Source organism: Gossypium hirsutum, chromosome D12, assembly GCF_007990345.1.
Source record: "Gossypium hirsutum isolate 1008001.06 chromosome D12, Gossypium_hirsutum_v2.1, whole genome shotgun sequence".
NCBI lineage: Eukaryota > Viridiplantae > Streptophyta > Magnoliopsida > Malvales > Malvaceae > Gossypium > Gossypium hirsutum.
The window spans coordinates 38972454-38978533 of NC_053448.1; the positions used below are offsets into that span (position 1 = coordinate 38972454).

Sequence of the window (6080 nt, forward strand, 5' to 3'; positions counted from 1 at the left end):
ATGTATTAACATGCGATCAATGATTTAGTAACAATTACATGCTTTACATGCAATCATTATACAGTAACAGACAATGACATGCTTTTTTCATGCAATCATAACATAGTAATAATCATTATACTTAATAGAATAAGTCGTGCAATAACATGCAATCAATCATCAATAGCAGTAAGCAATCGGCTGGTTAACCCCTATAGCACTACATATTTGATTAACCACACCTTAAGTCTCTAGACATTTGTCCATCACCAATTAGGTCACTTAATGCATTCGGCCATACCACACACCACTTACAATGCTCAACAATCTCTTAAACAGTCCAATATACATTCGGCTACTTTTCACCACCACGTACCATGCACACAAAAAACAACATGTATATACTATACATTCAACAATTACCAAAACTACAAATAGGATAAAATAGGATCATATTGCGAGAGCGGATTTATCCCAAAGGCATTAAGGATATCCTATGAAGGTAACATACTTATGATAAGGTAATTGGATAAGCACTGATCGAGTTGCTTTAATAATGGTATGTCATTAGGGAGAGCTCAGTCACGATATTATAGTGGAATGACTTTGTGACTAAATGAGTTTATAATTAATACACGAAAAGCTAGAACTTAATTATAATTACATATGTCTAACCAGGACCTCCATTAACTTGTTGAAACCAAAAATGAATTGCATGTTGAATTAAATGAACATAAATGGATATAATTGATAAGGTTAGAGAAATAAGAAACATTCAGAAATGAATATGGTTTTCTCACTAAGTATGAAAATAACATGAGAATTAATTTATGATTTTTTGAATAATTAATTAATTAATTAATTGAAGTTCGAAAATTAAATTAAATTAATTGGTTATTGTGAATCCGTTGAATGTAGAAATTAAATATATTTTCTCATAGATTCTTTTACGGTAAAGTTGTCATATTTTTAATGGATTAATTTAAATTAGTTTAATAAATAATGTCTATTTAAAGAAATAGAAAAACATGTATTGGGTTGTATTAAATTATAAAGTGTTGGGTTAAAAGTTCAGGAAGTACATATAATTGGACCCAACACAGAAGAAGTCCCAAATCTCCATTATAACACATACGAAGGGAGGCACACCCTATTATTCATCTCTCTCCTAGTTCAACTAGAAAGTTGTTTTTCTTTTAAATAGACTTCTACCAATTCAACAAGGGTTTCACTTCTTTTACCTATAAATATATGGCACCGGTAGGTCTATACACAATAAGTTTTACACAACTTTGAGATATCGTTATTCTGCCCAAAAATAGTGAGAATTTATTTCTAAGTATAAATTCTATTTTTTGAAATAACAATTCTACCGGTTTCTATTTAAGAGAGATTTTTGTTTTCCCACTGAAAGTAAAGTAAATAATTTATGGTTCTATGTTTGATTTGAATTTTTCAAGCCCACACTCGAAGTAGTTCATGGTACGAAAATAGCAGAGAAGACCGTTCGATTGAAAGTCAGGAACAACAAGGATCCGTCTAGCTGAAAACATATGTGCAGTTCGAGTAAAGTTTATTGCTATCAATATAAAAACCGGACTCGATTTTCAAATTTTTAATTTTTTATTGTGCAAGAAAATAATTTTCTCATTAGATTTTTTTTCAACAATGTTACAAAGACACTTATGGAATTATCATCTTATATTGGTTTTTAGCTTTACTTTATAGAAAAGTGATTAGACTATGACTCTAATGTAAGCAAAATTTAACTAGTATTTAAACTTAAGTTTTGTCTAGGTTAAAGTAACTGATGGATTGAGAGAGCACAAATTAGTTTAAGTAAGGAATGTCTTATGTGTGCATTGTTTTTGTAAGCAATCAAGAGATCCTCTTGTATTGCAAAACTAAACTTTCGAAGGGGAAGCTTAGGTGGGAGAGTGATTTAGTCTTTGTACAGCAGTGAGATCACTAAATTGATGCGAGTTAGGTCGATGTTAGAACATAAATCATTAGCTGTACTATGAGAAAGATAGTGAATCATAGCTCTAGGTAAGGCCCCGCAGATGTAGACTAAAGTTGAACCGCGTAAACAATCTCAGTGTTCATCTTTATGTTTTTGCACATTTGATTTTGTGGTTGAAACTGTGGTCATAGTTTCTAGCACTATTTTAGTCACAGATTCTGTTTGCAAAGCAAGTACCCCTTATTTCTACAGAATGAAAATAAAAAGTTCATAAAAATTCAAAAACAATTAGCATGGAGTACATGTAAATCGCCATGTTGACTGCAATATTTAAAAAATTAACGTTTTACTCAAAATTTCTATTAAAAAACAACACTTCAGTTCTTTTTTAAAAGGTTAATAGTCAAATTGACGTTTAAAATAAAGCAAAAATCAAATTAACTAAAACTAAAGACTAAAATAAAAAAAATCAACATTCAAATTTGTAAAAATAGAACGTCAGTAATGACAATTTATCACAAAGAAAAAGAGAGAGAAAAATAAAGAACATACAGATTTTACGTGAAAACCTTTTCGGGAAAAAAACTACGAGCAGAGGAGAAAATAATTTACTATGTCGAATTCGAATAATTACAAGAAGAGTAGACTATGTCTGTAACAACCCAATTTTGACCCTAATCGGACAGAGTGGTTTCGGGACCACAAATCTGAGTCAAAAAAATATTTTAATAGTATTTAGAGAGTTTATTATGTGTGAATTTGATTGTGTGAAATTTCCATGTTTAAATTTTATCGTTTGAATGACCGATTAAAGAAAATGACTTAATCGTGTAAAATTAAAATTTTAAGGGGGTCAATTTTAAAAGCACCTAATTGTTTTTGTCTTTTAAAAATGGGGGATTTAAATGACAATTGGGCCATTTAGATGATAGTGGGTGGCAATGGTCAATATTGCCCTTGTATTATATGTTTTATAATTAAATTAAATAAGGTTAAAATAGTAAACCAAAAATATATGTTATTATATGTTAAATAAAACAAAAAGAAAATAAATTCATCATCATCTTCCTACTGCCGAATTTGAAACAAGAGAAAAAAAAACTAGCTAGGTTCGGCCATTAATGAGCTCAAATTAAGGTTAGTTCTTTGTTCGGTTTTTGATAATTTTTACGTTTTTGAGATCGTTGCTTTGAATACTACCCGACCCATGCTTGAATTTCTGATTTTGATGAATATTTTAAGTTATGCCATTGATGAATATTTGTGTTTTGTGATGTTTGATGATGAATAATGAAGGACATGTTTTAGATTAACACGTTTTGTCTTGGAATTTTTGATGAATTTGAGTATTTAAGGCTAAATTGTGAAAATAAATTTTTGAGGGACTAAAATACGAAATAAATGAAATGCATGGACTTGTATGAGTATAATAAAGATTAGGCCTAAGCATGGTATAGTCAAATTTTGAATGTTTTGTGTAATTTGTGTTTTATCCAATAGGGATTAAATTGTAAAAAGTGTAAATGTTAGGGGCAAAATGGTAATTTACCCATTTACGTGTTTTTGGATTAAATTGAATATAATTATATTTAAACTACCTTATTTTGAATATAATTAGATCAAGAACCGAAGAAATCAGAGTTGGATTGGGGAAAAACTAAAGTTGTCGAGTAATCGTTTGGTTTCGACTTTTCACCGTACGAGGTAAGTCTAATAGCAATTTAAATGTTATTAAATTGGAATTTATATAAATATATCTATCATACATTTAGTAAGCTGGAACTAAAAGTATATAAATTGAATAAAACTTGGTGATTTTTCTATGTGATAGCCGAACATAGAAATTGATTTTGGGAGGTTGATATTAATGGTATAAATTACATGTATATTAGCTAAAGTATGCTTTAAGTTCAATGATATGAAACTAATAGTAGAATTTACATGGATATGTAGTTCGAATGTAAGATTTAATTTCTTGAGTTGAATTTAAAGTTATGAATTATATATATAAAGTTTGAATGTATGATACAAGTTCTTTGATTCTTTGAGTTGAACTTAATATTATGAATTATATATATATGCACATATGGTTCGAATATATATATTTAAAGTTCTTGAGCTGTATTTAATGTATGAATTTTATATACATATGTGGTTCAAATATAGGTTACAAAGTTCTTGAGCTGAATTTAATGTATGAATTTTACTTACATATGTGGTTCGAATATAGGTTACAAATTCTTTGAGCTGAATTTTAATGTTGTAAATTATACATATGTGGTTCGAATGTTTGTTTGCTATGAAGAATTGAATATAATTCAATTCTTACGGAGATATGGTTATTGAGTAAGACTTATGTAAACATAAAGAATTATACGAAAGATCATCTTTGTATATGAGATTTTCAGGCTTAATGCCTAGCAGGCTTGATGCCGGTGAATTATTTTAGACTTTATGTCTAGCAGGCTTGATGCCGGTGAATTAATTCAGACTTTATGTCTAGCAGGCTTTGTGCCGGTGAAATGAATCGGGCTTTGTGCCTAGCAGGCTTTATGCCGGTGTTTTATATAGGGCTCTATGTTTTATAAATTTTATATGAGCAATAGTAAAAGCAAATAAATGTGTTAAGAAAGTTAAATTATTCAGGTATGTGTTAGCCATTTGCTTAATTGCTGATAAGGTAAGTTGATTATTTTAATTTGATAATAGTTTCAAATGAAATATAGAGTATGAGTTAACCATTTGAGTATAAGCATGTTTTAGCATAATGATTTATTGAATATTCGGCTTTGCTAAATATTTATGTGTATTTGGCCATATGGTTTGTTTATATGAAAATACAATGTGATTTTTATTAAAGTGTTATATGGTACAAAATATTATGATATTTGGTTTATTTTAACTTAATGATGGAATAAGTATTAATATATATAAATGAATTTTTGCTTATGACTTACTAAGCTTTAAATAGCTTACTATGTGTATGTTGTTCTTCGTTTTATAGATTTTGGAAGTTGGTTACGAGCTCGGGGATCGTCAGAGAAGATTATCACACTATCGACTCCTCTCGGTATTTTGTAAATTTTGAATTCGATCTTATGGCATGTATAGCGTAGATGAAATACTTGAATTTAGATTATGTAATATTAAGCCATGCGAAAATGGCTTAATTTTCTTGTTTGTGTTCGGTTTTGGGCTGAATTATGGTTTAAGCATACTTTAATCATGGATTAGTATTTTATGGTTAGTATTTATATGGTAATATATATATATATGTGCATGGTGGTTTCATTCAAGTGTTTCGGTAATTATGTGGTTGAAGTAAGTAAGTTTGTTATATTCATTAAGATAAATAATGTTAAGTTAAGTGTCTAGGTTACGTATTATATATGAAATATATATGATTTGGTTGGATTTAGTAGTTAAGTGAATATAGGAGATGATTTATAAATTGAAGTATGCTTGTACATGTTGGTGATTAATTACGTTTGGCTTATTGATAGAGTAAACGAATGTATATATATTCAAATGTGTATTGATTAGGATTTATGGCTTAGTATATATATAATGGATTAATTTATTTATAAAAAAAATTGAGTCGGGTTTTGATCGGTAATGCCTCGTAACACTAATCCGGCGACGGACACGAGTCTGGGTGTTACATTTGATTGGTATCAGAGCTACGGTTTAGTCGGTTCTAGGACTAACGTAGTGTGTGTGAGTTTAGCTATACATGCCATATTTAACCTGCGATAGTGTGATATCTCCCGACTCTGACGAAAATTGTTTTGATGAGACAGATATGTTTTCCAACCGAGCTAATTTTGATAGTACAGAAGTAAATACTCAAATGTTTGAGTGAAAATGTGTTGATGATGAGTTGAGACTCATGAAGGTATGAATAAGGATATAAGATATTTTGTTGTTGATAAATGTTGTAATGATATGAGTATATGAGTTGTGATATGTGGCCTACGATTGCTATATGAATGCTTTGATTGTGAATTTGTGATTTGAGTTGGCATATGGACTATGTGTTGAGGAAAAATGTGATTATAAGCAAATGTTTATTAAATGTTTCGAGAATGTGAAATTATTAATAAATTGGCTATTTGTAATAGTATGTGTTATGTGCATT

General features: G+C 29.3%; 1 long non-coding RNA gene across 1 annotated transcript; it reads left to right on the plus strand.

Annotated features, from left to right (window-relative positions):
* The first annotated feature begins 2874 nt into the window (after nucleotides 1-2874).
* Nucleotides 2875-5181, plus strand: LOC107945608 (uncharacterized). Its single transcript, XR_001696637.2, has 3 exons — nucleotides 2875-3079; nucleotides 3561-3646; nucleotides 4947-5181. It is a non-coding gene; the product is annotated as an uncharacterized lncRNA (long non-coding RNA).
* The last annotated feature ends 899 nt before the right edge of the window (nucleotides 5182-6080 follow it).